Genomic DNA, 19,992 nt, shown 5'->3' with positions numbered 1-19,992 from the left:
CTACTTTGGTCACGAATAGATAATCTCATTGGGCTTGTTTTAATTGGAAGCATGTAGAAAAATGAAATATCCTCTTTGTGTATCAAAACAGATGTTGAAGCACCATTGCTCAGGTGAAGTGAGGATAGTTAAATGAACCAGGGTTCAGAAAGACAACTGTGTCAACTTTCAGAAAAAAACAAAAACAAAATAAAAGTCTGAATAAAAAAAAAAAAAAAATATTCTACAGCTAGTCTTAGAATATTTAGAAATACTCTACGATCAGCTATAGTTTCTACAGTAGGAGCACAGGAAACAAACCCCAAAAGCCCTTAGCCATACTCCCATCTAGAATGAAACTCAAATCTGCAGCTTGTCAGGGTTTTGCTGGAATGAATCAGCTGATCTGATCTGATGTGAATTTCTGACCTAATTTTGCTGTAAGACTCGGTGCTCAAGCAGAGAAAACAAGGTTAATGTGTTGATAAGAGGGCGAGATTAAACAGCAGACAGTATCTTAACAACCCTCTCTAATTTCAGCTTCCTCTTGTGTTTGTGATTAACTCCAATCACTTTTCTATTAATCATTTCAGAGGACCACAAGCGGCTTTGCTTGTTTTTATGTTAAAATCATGCATCCAGATTTTCTTTTTTTCAAAGCTAAACAAGATATCCAGACATTGGAGTAATTTTGCTTACAATACCAAATGCAGGGGGAAATTGTTATTCATAGAACCCTACGATTAGAAGAGAGAATTCAACAATTCTCCTTGTCCATCCCTCACTGACTGCACTTTATTGAGCCAGAAGCCAAATTGACAAGGCTGATCCTAAATGAATTGATTTATTAAAAGTGTTCTATGTTTTTTTCAGTGCTGGTGGGGAAAGTTAATATTAATGAACATATACCTAAGGACACCACTTATGCTCGTTAATATTAACTTTCTCCACTTAGTGTAAGGACGTCACATTTGTCCATTTTGGCTGTTGTGCCAGTTCACTTTGGTGTCTGTCCTGTGGGCCGATTGTTTTCAGTAAGGGTCACCACAGTCCTAAGATGATCAATGCAAACTTTAACATAGGTCTATTTACAATTCACATTACATCTATGTTTGTAATAGAGGCGATTTTCAGTTTTTCATTCGGTCACCTGCCAGGACTGATTAGAGGCCACCTAAAGAGGGATCTTTCATGGCTCATGTTAGGGTAAGCCTCCTTCTTCTTCTCAGATACCTTTTTGAGAGCTATTTATACTTTTGGTTATTTCAACTTTAATTATATCCTGTACCTAGCACTGATTTCACATTTTATGAATCTCAGTGTCTGTTCCATATCTGAAATAAATAGACAGATGTCGGCAAGAGGAGGGGCTTTTGGAACATAACGCCACGTGGGCCAGTCAGTCAGCATGAGAGTTAAGCTCTTCTAATGCTGGGGAAATTGCAGCGAAGAGTGGACCTTCCATACAGCCAAACCTATGGCAACCTGAATGATTGAAAAGAACCTCATTGGAAAATTTAAGGTAATCTTTCTCTTGGAAGTAATGTTAAATATTTATAGATGGTTATAGATTAATTGGGCAACAGTTTTTAGTCTAGGGCTGTTTCTTATACTCTTTAGGCTATTGGAGGATATTCTCTATCTTGAACTAAACATGGCCCTTGGGAAACGTTCGAAAACCCAGATAAGGGAAAGGAGTTGTTATGGAGCAAGGCTGTGAGTCAGGGGATTTTTTAACTACTAAAAATGCAGTATGGCTTAGAGAACATGTCTAATGTAACAGATGAAACTGCTAGAGTGGAGACTGAGTGTGTTAATAAAATAGCTCGAAGGCTTCTGTCCCACTTTGAGGTAGCCTGAAGAAAACGTCTTCATTATAAATTTATGGGTCAAATTGAAATTAATTTTAGTCATGAACTGATAGAAGGAAAAATCAGGCCCCCTCCCAAAATGAATCTCTGCTCAAAACACATGCTGCTAGTTAAAAGTTATTCCCAACGACACTCTTGTTTGGAGATACACGACAGAATATTCACGTCCATGCTAGATATAAATATAACTAACCTGCCAGGAATCAGGGGGAAAAAATCTTTTTTTTTTTTTTTTAAATAAAAGCACTTTCAATAAAATATACAAGGGAGAGGCTTTAAAAAATAAAAGGACCAGCATTTAAAATCCATTATTTTAATTAGTAAATTGCATTTTAGTCTTTGATTTGCATCTAAGTATACCACTCAGCATATTCTGTTGTTTGAATAAGAAGTGAGGTAGTTCAGCAATGGAGAAGAGCTTTACCAAGGAGACTTCTTAATTTCCTAATAGGCTGATGTTTATTTGTTGCATAGCTATTTAGTTTCTATATGAAGATTTTCACGAAGCATTTATTGAACATCTATTGTATGTCAGGTGTTGTTTTAGGTGCTTGGGAAAAAGCAATGAACAAAATAGTAAAGACGATTGCCCTCATGGGATTTACAGTCAGCTGGGGGTGGGGTGAGGGAGACAGACAATGACCAAAGTATAGAGTAAGGTGAAATGTGATGTAATGAGCTCAGATCTTACTAGGGCATGGAGGTCACTCTCAGCACTTCGGTTTTCACTCAACTGAGATGAGATGAAAAATCGTTGTGGTGTTTTGAAAGGAAGAATGCCATAATCTGACTTCTATAATCAAAATGAAGATCATTCTGGCTGCTATGCAGAACAGCAAAAGTAGAGGCAGAAACATCAGTTCGGAGGCTGTAAAAACAATTATGAGGAGGGAAGATGGTGGCATGGACCAGAGTTCTTGGACAGGGGTAGATGTGGTGGAATTCGAGGTAGAGTTGATGGAATTTGGTGATAGATTGGATGTGGGGTGTGAGAGCAAGATAAAAGCATAGCGTTCCCATTAACTGGGATGGGGAGGGCAGCAGAAGAAGGATTTGGGTGAGGAAGGTTTTGGACATATTGAGATGTCTATTAGGCTTCCAATGATTTGTTGATATTTGTAAGAATTTCTTGTTTCATCTTTGATCATTTGTATGTAAAAGATTGAATAATTTTATAGGAATTTGAAATACATTTCTAAAACGTACACAGACACACATTTAAGTTTGAAGAAAGATTTGTTTTTTAATGTTTATCCAGAGGAGAGCAAGCGTGTAGATTAACCAGAGCGAATGAACAACTGCCTGCAGCTCTCTGCCTTTGTGCAGAGCTAGTGGAGTCAGTGATCTTGATTGTAAGAGGTACATGATCCACACTCGCAAACGCTTTCCAGTTTAGGGCAGAAATAATAGTCCTAATCCTATGATCTAAGAAGCAAGATAAAAGGCAGATGTAGGACTGCAGAATACTTGACATTTTTGAAACGGAAAAGTGCTCTGACAATGGGTGGATTCAATTATTAGCATTAGTTATGTTCACTTCTGGCCTTTTTGCAATGATGGAGACATTGATAATTGGTTTGTTGATCGATGCATATTGTGCTTTTTCTGTTCTTGGGTATTTCAATAAACCTGTAGATTATTACCCCATTGTGAGATGGAAATTTGGAGTAACAGTCTGTGTGTGGGTACAGGGGAAGGTAACTGAGTAGTGGGAAAATTCTAGTTCTTGGACAAATGGTGGAATTAGTTTCTTTCATTTCCTAGCTTTAGCGAGACCCATAAAAATTTCCTTAATTCTTAAAGTTAAGTTTACTCATTTGTTAATTAGAAATGACACTATTCATTTTGTTGTGTTGTTAAGTGTAATAAAGATAGAACACACATAGAGCAGCTAGTGGACTAGCCAACACATTGCAGCTGCTTAGAATTGGTGGTTGCAATTATTGTTAGTATTGTTATTATTACTGTGATTGCTTTCACTGTCATCATTGTTACCTTCATCATCATCACATAATATGGTTACATTAATAATGACAAATGGCACCACGTCCAAAAAGGCTCTACCTCCATTCAGGATAGAAACCAACACAGGGAAATAAATAGGATTGTTTGCTTTGAGCATTTGCAAATGACATGTGTACCCAGCCCCCAAATGTGAATTTCTTACTGTATCATTTTGTGTCATCTTCTCCATGTACACATATTTTTGTTTTTTCTCCTAAAATAGTTAAAATTACATGAGGGCTGACAGAATTTTAGCACGTGAATAGATTCAAAGGGATACAATAATTGGTAGTTTTGCTCTTAATTATTAAACTGGCTTCCAAGAGCAGAAAAACTGTCTCTTGTGCATAGTAGGTTTAGAAACATTTGTGAAATCAGATTGTGTCGCACTCACTCGGTGTATAGACATTGGTTTTCCCAAGGGTATGGTAAATAAGCTGGCATTGCATGTGATATTTTAAATGTAATTCACTAATGAATTTCCAGATATTTTCAGGGAACCACTTTGAAAGTTTTCCCTCTTGGCATATGAGCTGCTAAATTTTCACTCTTTTCAGGGAAATGCATATTTTCTGTGAAACTGCTATAACATTTAGGCTAAAGCTAAACAGAGAAAGAAATAATGAATCATGAAGATAAAATGACTACTTCATATGTGCAAGAGCTAACGATCTAAAATGATTTTTTTTGTGTGTGAGGAAGATCAGCCCTGAGCTAAAATCCATGCCAATCCCACCTCTTTTTTTGCTGAGGAAGACCGGCCCTGAGCTAACATCTATTGCCAATCCTCCTCCCCTTTTTCCCCTTTTTCTCCCCAAAGCCCCAGTAGATAGTTGTATGGTTATAGTTGCACATCCTGCTAGTTGCTGTATGTGGAACGCCGCCTCAGCATGGCCTGACAAGCGGTGGGTTGGTGCGCGCCCGGGATCCAAACCCGGGCCGCCAGTAGCGGAGCACATGCACTTAACCGCTAAGCCACGGGACTGGCCCCCTAAAATGATTTTTTAAAGAAAAATGCTTTGTGGTTTGATTTGTCTTCTGGAGAGCAATGTGTTTGCGATATTGCAGTGTAAATGCTACTAACAGTTTTCAGCTACGTATTGGTTTGAGGATTCTAGGGGAGCCTAGCCCAACGATAGCCTCTAACTGCCCTTTGCATGGGGAAGATCTCTTCTTTCTTTCATACTACTTGAAGCAGTAATTGTAGCTCTGACCTATCCGGCTCTATTTCAAAGAGAACCAGAATTGCATGAAGAAACATGAGCCTTTAAGAATTTTCCCAGAGGGATACCTAACCTCCTAGGATGCTTGTTGTTTGATTGTCACATGCAATTTTAAAAATTGCTGAGATGCCTGTTGTAATACACAACTGAAATAGTATTTGTTTTGGCGATAAGGGACGCAACAGGACTAGAAATCACTTGTCAAGCAAGTTATTTTATACATCATTTTTAAGGAAACATTATTTTTTCAGCAGCTGGTATTTTATTTTATTTTGGGGAGAAATGACATTTTGTGATTTAACAAAGAGTGAATAGTAATGGAAAATTTTTAAAAAAAGATAATGGGAAAATATCTTTATAATGATCAGATATCTATAAACACTTTTCTCAGGAGAAAAGGGATGATTTCCTTTTTTATCCTTCTCCCTTACCAGGCATGAAATTATACAGTAGGGAATGTTTGATCAGAGTGAGACTAGAATCTGAAATAATTTACCCTTATGTCACCTTTGAAGTGTTTTAGAAAAAACTCGTTTAATTAATGTAAATTATTCTCTTCTGCCTATTGGCCTTGATAGTGAAACAAAGGGTTAAGAGGTGGGTAGTTTGTGACTTTTCTATGGATTTTTACTGAGTTTTGTTTGAAGCCCTAAAACCGCAGCAACTCTCAGCTCTCAACAGATCAATACAAATAACATATCTTATTTAGAAAGAAATCTCATGTGCTTTATAACTCCTGTTAGTACAGACACATTAATTTCTAGAAATTAGTCCTTTCAATTGTCAAATTTATTCTCAGATTCTTTCTTTTTTTCCATAAAATTTTACTTTTATTTCTTCTTGATAACTTTGTAGGATTTTAATTCTTTTTTCTTAGCTCCTGTGTTTTATAACACATTTCAATTCCAATCTGGTTTATGTGTGTGTGTTTTTTCTGTTCAGTGTGTGCACAATTATTTAAAAAGCCTAGATATTTCAAATAAAAAGAGAAAAGAGAAACATTCTCAAACCATAGTACAAGGTTCAATAGATTAAATAGGATAAAGAGAGATGGGGGGAGGGGGACAGAAAATGACTGCCCAGTAAAAGCCTTTTTAGAAAATCATACTGAATCTCATTAATAAAGAATACATCCACTAAAGCTGTACAATCAATCTGCCATGTGCATTAGTGATGTCTGGTCCAATTCAGGTAGATAAATTGTTCCCTAAGTGCTGGTCGGCTGCCACTCAAATCACGATACCAACAGTACATGCCATGCTGAATTTCCCCTGACTCAGGAAGAAAATTTTTCACAGGGTTAGACTGGACTAAACAGGTGAAGGAGAAGGATGATGTCTGTCTGAATGAACACCACCACCAATGGCATTAAAGGATAGATCACTGGAGAGATAAGCGATAGACAAGGATGCTGTGAACCTATCTACCAAAAATAAACTGGCAGGGAGTAAGGCAGCTAAACACCATTGCCAAAACTGTCAGCTAAAAATACAACCGGACAAGTGGAGTCAATACAGAGCTCTCAAAGTCAGATGAGAGCATTACTGTAGTGTAGAGATATCCATCACGGGAAAGCAGGCACGAGAGAGGGAGAATCAAAGGGAATGGGAAGCAGAGTAACTAAATACTTCCATGAATATTTTAATTACAACATCTTAATCTGGTCTCTACCCATGAACAATTCTATTTAATGATGGATACCATGACTAATATCCTTCCCATGGCTAGCTGTCAGAAGCACTCATTATTACAAACAGATACTTTTTAAAGACCCAATATAATATGCTCTTGTGAGACTCTTTGGTTTGAGTCAACACCACATAATTTCTCTAAAGAAGTCCATCGATTTAATATACGACCTGAAAATAAAAGCAACTACTTTTGAACCTATAGTGGAAGGGAAGATATTCTATCACTTCTCACAAGATTAAAAGTCTCCGAGGAGATATCGTGCATGTGAGAGAGCATTTGAAATGAGGTGGAAACACTAAGCCTGTGCTGTTATATGATTGCATTAAAGTGGAGGAATGAAAGATTAGGATGGTATTGGGTTTTAGGAAGGAATGCCTCTTGTGGATTTGTCATTAATGCAGTGACCCTATCTGCTCAAACCTTTCCATTTCAATGTGACTTCAAATTCTAAAAAGAAGTCAGCTTAAAGGTGTCAACACAGTCCCCTGTGTAAGTTGCCTTCAGCAAAAAACCTCTATCTTTAATTTAACACAATTGGCAATCTTGGTTTGAGACAGACTGTGATTTAGTTAACATGAAAACAGAATGACCCCTGTCACCCCAGAGTTGAATGAGAAGCTCAGTTCAGGCTTGATGGCATTGTAGGATGAACTATTGTAGGAACGACAATCTGGGAACAAAATGAAATGGCCTTGGCGAACGTGTGGAGGAATGGACAAATCCCTCATATCATGGCCTAATCTTCTCCTAGACAAAAGTATGCGTGTTTGTTTTATAATGATGTGCTTTTATAATGCATGCATCTTATATTACCTCAGTCACACAGATAGAACTTGGTTTTAATGAACAGGCTCAGAATGATCAACCTGATGCAATAAAACTATCTCCATGTGCCAACTAGCAGCCCTTGCTAGTTCGTGATAAAGGTGCAATGTATTCTAGCAGACAAGAAATGGTATGCAATGGAAACGTTCACTACTTTCAACTTCTTGAGCAGTCAGTTTTGTTAATAAAATCCTCATCCTTTTATTACATGAATCAGAAAGATATTATCAATGATGGAAATGAACAATCTTTTTATAAAATTTTCTAAAGTGAAGATGGGGAAACATTTTATTCCTCATGGAGACAATACAGTCCCTAAGATATTTGCTGAAATGTAGTGTCATGCATTTAAGATGGGACCTGATAAATCTCAAAGTCAACATTTTATTTAATTCTTGTTTACATTCCTATCTGAACTTTTGGAGAAAAAGGGAGTTTCCCTCACTCCTTTCCAATTCATTAAAATAGATTGAAAAAATGAACTAAGAAAATGTTATTTGTGTTAAAAATGATAGTGGGTCAATGAATTAATTAAGGTTTTCATCATATTTTTTTTTTTCAGGTATAAGTACTTCAAATTACTCAAACATCCTATTTTCACACTTTCTCTAAATGTTCTCCTGTCTCAATTTGTATTATTCAAACCCTAATTATCATCTCTGGGCAAAACAAATAACCACATAAGTAATACAGCCCACACCCATATATACTGTAGGAAGAATCTTCCATTGTACATGACTTATAAATTAGCATAGAAATTTTTAAAAATTTTAAGCAATATCTTTTGAGATCTAGAGTTATGCTCTACTATTATTTTATTGAGGCCATAGAATGAATATAAAATGAGGCAAAAGAAAAAAAGAGAAAATTATAATTTGAGAGGATTCTAAAGCCTTTAGGCTTGACTTCTGTAGTTTAGACAGGTAAATATAAATAATTGTGTCGACTACTGGTGTGCTTATGGTATTTATATTGTAGATATTTAAATGAGGTCTGGCTTAGTCCTCTTAAAACCTAAGCATTAAGTGTAAGTAACTTAGATACAAAATAAGAAGAAAAGTGAAAAGGGAGAGCAGAGGTTAAGGAAATTTTAGCCAAGTCACTAAAATGCCAGACTTTGTTCCCTTCTTCTCTAGTTTTTGAATTTATAAGTAATTTTGCAAAATGCTTGTTAGGAGTAGAATCCTTATAGTTTTACAAAGTAAGCCAAAAAGAATTTGAAGCTATTTCTATCATACTACAAGTTGTATGCACTTAATCACTACAGGAACATTGCTTTTCTAGAAGCTTTGTGACAACCTCAAGAGAAATCAATGTTTTCAAGGGACAGAACTTTCATAAAAAGGAGACAGAAACCTATCGGGTGCCTGGCAAGTTCATGTCTATGGAGTGGCCCTGTCCCCTCCTACTACTACGGAGTTGATAAGGCATAGCTCTAACACAACTACAGGATAAGCGAGCATGTACATTCATTCAAAGGTTCAGTCATCCGCCAGATGGTTTATTATTTCAAACTAGTCAGCTTGGCATATCAGAATTTCTATTTTTGTTTTAGTTTTATGTGTGTGTGCATGGGTGTGTGTGTGTGTTTGATCCATTGGTGTTTTCATGGATTACACACAGAGCATTTCTCACCAGGAATTTATCCAAGTAAGGGCACTTTGGTTATTAAATTGAGGTCTCATGTTAGAGGCCATTAAGCAAATTATTTAGTGCATTCTGCCTTAGAAGGCAAGGGCACAAGTACAATATTTTATAACTGGTTAATTTCATGCTGCAATTAAATTCTTGACACACACTTGGAATGGGAAACTTACTGTGAAGAGGAAAATTAAAGAGAGCATTCTATTGTAAAGTTTCTGTTTGAAAATGGACTTTTTAAAAGAGGTCTACCTAATACATGTAAGAATTCACATCTTTCGCTCTATGGTAGGATGAAAACTACCTGTTGTGCAGAGAATAATCCAAGTAGAAATAAATGTTTCAGTTTTTAGGGTTGTTTTATTTTTAGATTTTATACAACCAGTAGCAGTTGTATTATAATAGATTTTAGAAGACACTTTAATGAAGATAATTTCATAGGCAAATCTTTTTGTTAATAATAAAATTGAACTAATTCAGTATACATGTTACATAAATGTCCAATTTTCAATTTGATGACTGGATTAGGAGAAAGTGGAATTATTAGTGTGTGTATGTATGTATATGTGTGTGTGTGAGAGAGAGAGAGGAGAATATTGACATGTAAACTCAAGTTCAAATTCATTACATTGGGAAACATCTAGATGAAGAAAAAATAAAGAGATAGTTTGTCAGGAATAAATTCTTAATAATTGAAATCAAAAGAAAATTGTATTGTCCTCTGGAAAATTGGTTTCATATTATACTTATCTCTTGTTTTCTTTTTTTTTTTTTTTGTACTTACTTGGTATTTTCATTTGAACCTATAGGATAGTATAGCAGTTAAAAGAGTGATCTCCAGCATCAGACTTCCTTCCAGGCCAAATTTTGTCCTTAACTCCTTCTGGCTGTGTGATCATGAACAAATTACTCAAAGTCTCTGGGCTGCAGTTTTCTCCATGATAAAGTGGTGGTGATAATAATAGTACCCACAGCTTAGGATTTTACAAGAAATCAATGGCATCAGGGACATTGAGGGCTTACAACAGAACTCATAGTAAGCACTAAGTGAGTGGTAACTCTTAACCACTGAAATATGCACACCACGTGGGCGGGGGCTTTGCGTCGCCCACTACTGTATCCTCAGCACTTAGAATGGCAGATGCTCAATAAGTATATTTGAATAATTTATTGAGTGATTGATTATTATGAGACCTTATTCATGAATTAATAGGAAGTTAGTAATATGGTGTAATTTGAGGGAATGCTAATTTAACTCTCACCCTGTGAAAATATCTCCTTTGATATAACCAATGCCATAAATTCCAAAATTACAAAATTATTCTTTCAGATTGCATATAGATTCACTCTTTATAAGGTAAAGGAAGAGCCAACATATTAGTAGAGTCATATGAGTATTAGTCAATTTTGCCTTCCTTTGAATAACTTATTACATCCATTTCCGATAAAATGTTAGAGACCGCTATGCTTTTAAGGGACACATAAGTGGCAAAAATATTGTGAATTGAAAGGAGTGGCAATGAGCTGGTAATAAACTCCCTATTTTACAATTTTTCTCATATTTAGATTAACATGTAAAGTCAGCCAGCAGGAAAGTGGGTTCCCTGAAGTCATATAGCAAATTGTCCCTAAATTTAGAAAGAGAAGCGAGACTGGTTTCCTGGTGTAACTGACCTAAATTATCTCATTTAGTTTAGATTTTTGTTGGACAAAAAACAGTTAAGCAATAAAATGTGTAATCTTTGGATACGAGAAATGGAAAGTTTAAAAACTACTAAAGATCTCTGAGCAGAAAAATTGCCTCTCATCCTAAGATTCTCTCCACAAAACTCCAAATAGATGGATAAATGTTAAGGAATATCCAGATTGGCTAAATTTTCAATGTTACCAAGATAATAACTATTCAGTATTTAACACCTAGGAAATTTTCAACAAATGGGTCATTTTTTATATAATACTAAGTGAGATACAAATAATGGCACTCCATCAAACTCTGCAATTTTAGTCAAATTTATTTATCCTCAAAGTATCTCAGTTTCCTCATCTATGAAAATCACAATCATAATGCCCACCTTGCAACAACATAGTGAGGGCTAAATAGAGTATCGATATTGCTGTAGGGGTCACTACTCTCCAGCCATAGAGGATGTGTGGTTCCCCCACAAGTTCAGCCTCTACTTGTGCTGGTGTACTTGGCGCCATTTGCAACCCTGAGCCTTGAACAGGTCTCTCTGATTCCTTCAGGACTCAGTTCAAGCAGTATCTCTCTGAAACCTTCACTGGTCTTCACAGACATTATTGGTTGTCCTCTTTTATTTGCTCTCATAGCACTTTCTATAATTCTATTCTAATATTTAATGCATCTTCTGTAATGATTTCCATATGTAAAATTGAAACTGAGTCAAATAATGGCCAGACCCTGGTAGAATCCCATTCAAACAAATGAGAGTTTAACGACTTGGAATATTTGTAAAGTGATACAAATCTTTGCTGGAGTCTCTCAAAGAATAGCCAAAGGGTCATTTCATTCAGAAAACCCAACACAATGACTCTCCTTCCCATCTATAAACTCCTGATAGTCCCCATACTCTCCTCTATCCTCTCTTCTCTCTGGCTAAGCTCTTCATTGTGTAGAACAAGGTAACCTCTCCGGATTTTGTAGGTCTGATGGGGAAGCAAGAGAGGTTGATTTTTCCTCCCTAATTTTTTGTGCAATGCCTGAAGTCTGCACAAGAGAGCAGCTCCCTGAGCTGGGTTAGCAACTTGGCATTCTTCCTTGGGAAGTGAAGAAAAGAATAAAGGTCATAGTCATTTACAGTTTAAAACTTCATTTGTGTCCAGCTATAGTTGACTATTCCTCTCTCTTCACTGTTAGATTGAGTTCCTTCTCAATATGGATATAAAGATGAAGCTGAAATTGGACTTTTGAACATCATTTGATAACTCTGCCTTTTAAGAAACTTCTCCCCTTACCTGTACTTTTCTATTTAGGTATGCTTTAGTCTACGGGTTAGCAAACATTTTCATATAGTGGTTATTTTAGGCTCTGCAGAGCATAAAGTCTGTGGCAACTACTCAACCCTGTTGTTATAGTGTGAGAACACCCTCAACAATACCTAAACCAATGAGCATGACAGTATTCTAGTAAAACTTTATTTACAAAAACAGGTGGAGGGCCAAATTTGGCCTGCAGGCTATAGTTTTCCAAACCCCGCTAGTCTATCCATTGATTGTGTTGACCTAGAAGTTACCATCCAGGCCAATTCTTCTGAAGGGAATTTCATTAGTATTCTGCCCTCCTCAAACATGTAATTTGGGAAAGCATAAGGAAATTGAACTTTAGAACTATATTTACTATTGAGTTCTCTAGTTGGATTATTGATTCAGATGCAAAATAAAACTTTAGAGAACTTTGTTTGAAGTCTAGGATAGGTATTTTTCAAGAATGTGCATAACGTAAGAAAGAAAGATGCAAGTAGTCACAAAAAGAACACAAGAGCAGCTAACATTGATTTAGTGCTTATCCCATACCAGATGCATATTTGTTTGTGTGTGAGGAAGACTGGCTCTGAGCTAACATCTGTGCCAATCTTCCTCTATTTGGTACATGGGGCGCTGCCACAGGATGGCTTGATGAGCAGTATGTAGGTCCGTGCCCAGGATCTGAACCTATAAACCCAGGCCGCTGAAGTGGAGCACACAAACTTAACCACTACACCAGTGGGCCAGCCTCCCAGATATATTTTTTATATGCTATGTGCATTTAATCTAGATGATATTCTCATGAGGTAGCTTCCATCATTTGTTCCATTTCACAGATGAAGAAGCTGAGTCTCAGAGACTTTAAGAAATTTGCCAAGATCGCATAGTGAGCGGCAGAGTTGAGGTAGAGCCCAGGCATATCTGACTCCAGAGAACAGTTCTGAAAAAGTATTCACTATTTTAGGGGTAGGATTTACGGATCAAGTAGTTGCCTCTACTTGAGTCAAGTAGATCTGGCAGGTCACATGGGCAACTCCAGCAGGATTCAAAATTAATAATCCAATGCTAAACTTGCCTTTCACATATTGATTCCGCAGAGGGCCAAGAAGACCTTCTGAGCACTCAGAAAGCCATGAAGGCTCCAAACTCGTGATCTAGTTCTCAGGGCAGCTTTTATGTCAAATCCATAACAATGTCTTCAGATTTTCACAAAGTTCAACACGCCTGGAATTTCTTGCAATGTCTGTGATATTTTGAAAAACAACAACAGAAAGAATCATTTTCTTTTGAAATCAAAAATATTCAGTTAGCTAAAAACTCCTCTGTAACATAAGCCTCAACACAGCAAATGAGGACACAATGAAACTGTGGTTAATATAGTTTTAAATTGTATGCTAACAATCCATTGACTATTTTAAGATAAATTCTATATTTGAGAAAAAATAATAAGTGGCTGTAGCACATTTGCTTACAGAATCTAGCATAAGTGCTGAATATTTAACCAAAGCTCCGTAAAGCCTCCTCTTCCAGTGATTTTCTTATAGCATTAATTTGAATTCTGGTGCATCTATGCCAGAGCAGCATATCAGGAAAAAAACTCAGTCGCACACTATGTACTTACCATGGCAACCCCAGCATCACATGGTATACATGCTCGTCTGGAGGCAAAGAGCTTCACGGGCTCTTAAGCAGACACACACCAGCCTCCCGGCCATGTGACTTTGCCCACAGTCAGCAGGCTTTGCCAAGGAAATGTGTCAGCGTAAACTGATAAACTCCAGGTTATTCTGACTCCTGCAATTCTCTGCTTTCTTTAGATCTGCTCACTCATCTTCTCTCTCTCTTTCCTTCCCTTCCTCCCTCTCTGTCTTACTTTTGCTTATCTTAGATATAGAATGCAATAGTTCAAGGTTTATTTACCATCTTAGATTGTCTCAAAATAATCCTTTCTGTTGAAATCTGCACTACCGGAAAAAAATGTTTCGCAATGTTTAAGACCTTATTAATTTCCCCTTCAGTGTCTTAGAATATGAATAACATGCAGCTTTCCAAAGACTGACAAAAATCAGAAATGTCCATAGCATAAATGATTGAAATCTGTACAAGTTATTTAGATTGTCTTCTTCAATTTAGTGAGGGGATATTATTGGCTTAGCTATTATTTTAACAGTATCAAAGTTGTTTATTAAGTAAAAAGTGATTTATTCATTTGACTAAAACCAAAAACAAAGATAAATACAGGCACAAGTAGGAAAATACAGCAAATAAAACAAAAACAAATTTTAGACCGTGTGATGCATATCAATTCTATCTTTCGAAAACAGTGATAAAAAATACAATGGATCTGTATTTTTCCAAAGTTATTTCAAATCCCAGAATAGTACTTTAATCCACTTGGGTTAAACACATCACAATTACATGCTCTCCATATGCCACTGCTATGGAGGAATCAAACCACATCAACAAACGGTATACTCTTGCCATTCTTTCAGAGTTTCAGTTTACATGTTGGTTTAATTAACAAAATTCTATGTTTTAATTCCTTTCTGGACTCTGCCCCTCTAGTTGAGCTTCAAGAATATAAAGGCAGCAGATTTTACAAACAGGCAACTCCCAAGATCCTATGTAGAGTAATTAATGAATCTTGTGATTTGTGGTAAAGCTTTTGAACTTCAAGGGAGTCCATTTTCAATTTCCAATGCCAGTCAATCAGACTCCAGTGCTATTTCCCAAGTAATCACGTTTATGTGCAAATGTTTTTAGTTAACAGCCATTGAATAATTGCCTGCCTCTATACTCTACTCTGTCTCTCTCTTTCTCTCTCTCTCTCAAATGAGCCTGTTTGCTTGCGACCATTTTGGAAATGATCCAGAACAAAATATCATTAGCATGTTCCGGGAACTCATTTGTAAATGCATTTATGCATTAAGAAACCCACTTATAAGACAAGCAGGTCCATGTTGCATTTACTGTGAAAACAGAAAGGTTGAGGAGCCGAACATAGGAAGGGTTGACCAAAAGTTCCCATCAGTCAGCAAAGTCTGATGTTCATAAAAAATAGAATTAAATGTGAGACAGTAATAAACAATGTTTCTAAGATATATACTGTAAATGCATATGTGAGGGCATAGAATTTATAATGGTAATAGTTTTTTTTTTTTGAGGAAGATTGGCCCTGTGCTAAGATCTGTCACAATCTTCCTCCTTTTCTTTTTTTCTCCCCAAAGCCCCAGTACATAGTTGTGTATCATAGTTGTAGAGTTGTAGCTCTTCTATGTGGGACACAGCCTCAGCATGGCTTGATGAGCGGTGAGTAGGTCTGCGCCCAGGATCCAAACCAGTGAACCCTGGGCTGACGAAGTGGAACCTGCGAATTTAACCACTACGCCACCGGGCTGGCCCTGATAATAGTTTTTAAAGGTCTTCACTGCGGAAGCTGATCTTGTAAACACATTTGTACTGTGTTATGCATATGTGTTCAGATTTGGTCACTAGAAAAATGGTAATATAAATAAAATCATCTTGCTATCTATGTTAAAATATCTATATATCTATGTCTATGTCTATGTCTATGTCTATATCTATATCTATATCTATATCTATATCTATATCTATATCTATAATCTCTTCTCTACCAGACCATCTTCTTGAGAGCTGGAGCCAGCTCTGATTCAGCTCTGCATCTTCCAAAAATCCTAGGATACCAGTTCAACTTTTTGTAACAAAGAACAAAATAACCTTGATTTAAGCAAGGTAAAAGGCGCTTTCCCTTGCTTACTCCATCTGTGACAGTCCAAGCATAAACAGCCCAGAGCTGATGTAACATCTCCACCATGTTTTGGATCTAGACTCCTTTGTGTTTTTGCTCATCTGTCTTCGTGCAAATTCCATCCTGTGATCTCAGATCCATATCTGCTCCATCTCCTCCTGCCATATCAGCATTTTAGCCACTGGAAGGGAGAAGGGGCGTCAGGTTCCTTTATTTTAAGACATGACTCAAAATTGAACACTTCCCTTTCACTCGTAACCAAGAGCCATGACCTAGTCACATGACCACTCCAACAGCAAGGGACTTTGGGAAATGTAGTTTTGGACGTATAAGTTTCTCAAGGCCTAAAGAATATTTGAAAATGGGAGAAGTTTATTGGCTCCAAATACCAAAAAAACCCCAAAAACATATGAAGTATAATTTGATAAATATCTAATAATGTATCATCTGTAATTGGGCCACATTCATTGTTTAATTCAATATTCATAAAAAGCCATTTCTTTTGAAAACAATATTTACATTGGATTTGCTTCCTTTGCCAAAATCCTAGAATATGCACATTTGCTGAAAAATTATAGTCAATCATAAAGTAAACAAGAAATATATAGCCAAATATTTTCAAAGGGAAAATTAAAAATATTTTAAAATTTGACTACAAATATTATGTTAAATGAGGAATATGTATTCATTTTAGTTTGTTCCATAAAAGTCGAGTAGGGAGAAAGTCCCAAACTAACTGATTAATTGTCTTCAAATATTTTTTCAAATGGTCCTGAATAAATAATTTAAAAAATTGTTATAGTCAAGCAGTATAAGTCATAACACGTTAGCTGTTTCATTAAGCTGTATTTTGCAAAGATCAGTATTTGTGGGATGTAGAACTGACTGACTAGAATGAGTGAGAATAACACATATCTCTATAATTATCAAACCATGGGCCAATATATTTTAATACAAAGATGACTATCATCCGACTGGCTGTGAGTTTCTCCTGCTCAGTGATAAGGGAGGAGAACATGGCAAGATGTATCTTCTGTGATGTCAAGGATGCTGCATAAAGACAACGAAGTACCCAGTGTGGGTGCGGCAAGGGATGAGTTCAGAAGCAGTTTGAGTGGCCTTGGGGACAGCTGCCGCCCGGCCCTCTGCTACAGCAGCTTGGTAGGGGGCTTGAAAGCTGCTTAGGAATTTCTATCAGCCAACAGCCACGGCAGCACCAGTCTTCCCACACATAAATTAGGGGAATACATTTCTTTCTTTCTTAGAATTCTAGCACAACTTTGAGTATTCAGGGGGCAAAATGGGGCTGTTTTTTTGAGTTAGGAAGTGAGATACTTGTGCAATTAAAAGAAGAAATTTGAAAAAAACATAATGCTGGTTTTCCATGATGGGAGAAGCAATTCCTTTATTTTGAAAATGTTCATGCGTTCAACCAGTACTGATTGATTGTCCATTCTGTGCCTGCATTAAAAATAGACACTGGAATGTATAACATGAACTTGGAGGGGCTCTATCAAACCAGCTGGTATTTCCTGATAATGAATTTTCTCTGTGAACATTCTCCTCTGAAGACTGTATGCCATGTTATTTGATAACAGAGAAATAGATGGACGGCGCCATTGTTGTAGATGGTACAAGGCTATATATTATAATTTAACATATTTGATGTGTTTCTTTAAATAAATCAAAGCACTGATACTGGTATGATTAGAAAGGAACTTGATACCCTTCAGTTATGATCAGACTTGCCTGTCTGTGCCAGACGTCAATGCTGAATGGATCCTTCGTTGGGTGGAATAGTTCTCAGGAGCTATTGTACAACTGGCTAAGAATGCTCTCTGAGACAAGCCGGAAAATATCCTGGGATATGAAAAGGTTATTTTATCTCATGTTACCGCTCCTCCTGCATCCTGACCCATGGTTTGTGACTTCTTTACTAGCCTTTTATATATGATATTTTTTCTTTGTTTTGCTTTTTTTGGTGACATTTCTGCTCTGAATTTACAGCCCAGAGAGTTGTTATTTGCCCTCAAAGATCTTCAGTCGTTAAATAAACATTGAAAGTAAACTAAGAAGAGACGTAACTATATAAAGGTCTTTTATTTTATTCAGTCTATATGGCAGTAAAGGATTAGGCAAGAAAGGGAAGGTGACTTGCGTAAAGAGATAAAAAATATAAGTCTACTGAAACTCTGCTATAATTATGCTAAAAATACGAATGAGGGTGATTGAAAAGGAGAGTCCTGAGAGTCCAATGATGTGTTACATGTTCATTAAAGTCTTCAAAAGTAGTGGTCAAAGTGGAGGTTAAATGGACTTAATTTGATTTGACTGGTCAAATACTCAGTTCTGCTAATGCCTATAACTACAATCTGCTTCTTGATTTAGTTTTCTTTTAGCGGAATAAATTGTGTATCATTCCTAATAATTAAAATTCTTATGAATTTTCTACACATTGATATTCCTCTTGCTAATTAATTTCCCTGTAAATTACCCACTTTAATAACTTAAAAGGATGAATTTATATGATAGCTGTTGCCCTTCTTGGCTTTATTTCTCAGCCACACTTATGCACATGCACACAAACACAAGCATACACACACACTCATTCTGTTATTAAACATAAATGTATTATAGGACCATACACAGTAGTGGCAAAGAACTTGGACCCTGGAAACAGACAGATCTGGATTTGATCCCCCACTCCTCCTTTCGAGCATCAGTTTTCTCATTTGTGAAAGGGAGATACTGATACTACCTCCCTCAGGGGATGGTTGCAATAATTCAATGAAGTGATACATGTAATGTGCCAGACATTAAGTTCTAGTAAATGTAAGATATAATTACATACTGATCACCTACTAGGTGCCAGGCCCGGTGACTTGCAATTGTGCATTGGACTCCCTACTGGACTCCCTCTCTGTAGCTCCTACGCCTCACATTTAGTCAATTTAACATGCAGTGGCCAAATTAATTGGTCTCTCTCCTGACATTTTCTGTGCTTTCCTTTTGCGTATAAAATAAGGGACAAACAATCTTTAGTCCAACATTCAAAATCTATTAGTTTACTAGAGCTGCCATGACAAGGTATAGCAAATTGAGGACGGCTTAAACAACAGAAATTTATTGTCTCCCAGTTCTGGAAGCTAGAAGTCTTGAGATCAAGGTGTTGGCAACGTTGATCCCTTTTGAGGGCAGCAAGGAAGAACCTGTTCCATGCCTCTCCCCTTGCTTCTGATGGCTTGCTGGCAATCTTTGTCATTTCTTGACTTGTAAATGCATCACCCTGACCTCTGCCTTCATTTTCACCTGGTGTTCTCCCTGTGTGCATCTTTGTCCAAATTTCCCCATTCTATAAGGACTCCAGTCATATTGGAGTAGGGTGGGCCTTATCTTAACTAAGTCATCTACAATGACCCTGTTTCCAAATAAGGTCACATTCTGAGGTACTAGAAGTTAGAACTTCAACACATGAATTTTTTGGGGGGAGGGGGGACTCGTAACATACAACATGCCAAAAGCTAACTCTGATTGTTTCCTTCCATATAGCAAAAAAAAAAAAAAAAAAAGCTTCCTGCCCTCTACACACAACATACTTTCCTGCATTTCTGCCTTTTATAAGCATAAAAGATGTCAGCGTGCCCTTTTCCATATTTCTAGTTCTCAGGTCAAATTCTGCCTGATTTGTGTGCATACTTTGTCCCTCTCTCCACCACCTTTGTCTTTTCTTACATCCTATTCCTGTTTAAAAGACTTTCCTTCTCTGAACTTCTGCCATATCAGAGCCTCATTTCCTCAGCTGGGGTCTGGTGGTGGGGCTTAGGGAGCGGATACCCACGGGGGCAACAGATGGCTTGAGTAACCACAGAAGCTCCTCCAAAGAATTATCAAAATGGAATGAGCTATGCAAAGGAAAAGATGACTTGAGCTATGAAATGGAAAATAGAATTCAGCAAGCTATATTGCACCCAAGGAACATAAATTAGAATAATCTTGTTATTTGGTG

The 19,992-nt window shown here is 36.9% G+C and overlaps 1 protein-coding gene across 1 annotated transcript in view; it reads left to right on the top strand.

The window, feature by feature from the left end:
* NYAP2 (neuronal tyrosine-phosphorylated phosphoinositide-3-kinase adaptor 2) overlaps positions 1-19,992 on the top strand; it is a 245,581-nt gene that overhangs the window by 7,473 nt on the left and 218,116 nt on the right. The gene's annotated exons all lie outside the window — the stretch shown is intronic.

Source organism: Ceratotherium simum, chromosome 37 (assembly GCF_057802395.1).
Source record: "Ceratotherium simum simum isolate JZ-2026a chromosome 37, ASM5780239v1, whole genome shotgun sequence".
Taxonomy (NCBI): Eukaryota; Metazoa; Chordata; class Mammalia; order Perissodactyla; family Rhinocerotidae; genus Ceratotherium; species Ceratotherium simum.
The sequence above is the reverse complement of the archived record's forward strand: the minus strand, read 5'-3'. Positions and strand labels throughout refer to the sequence as shown.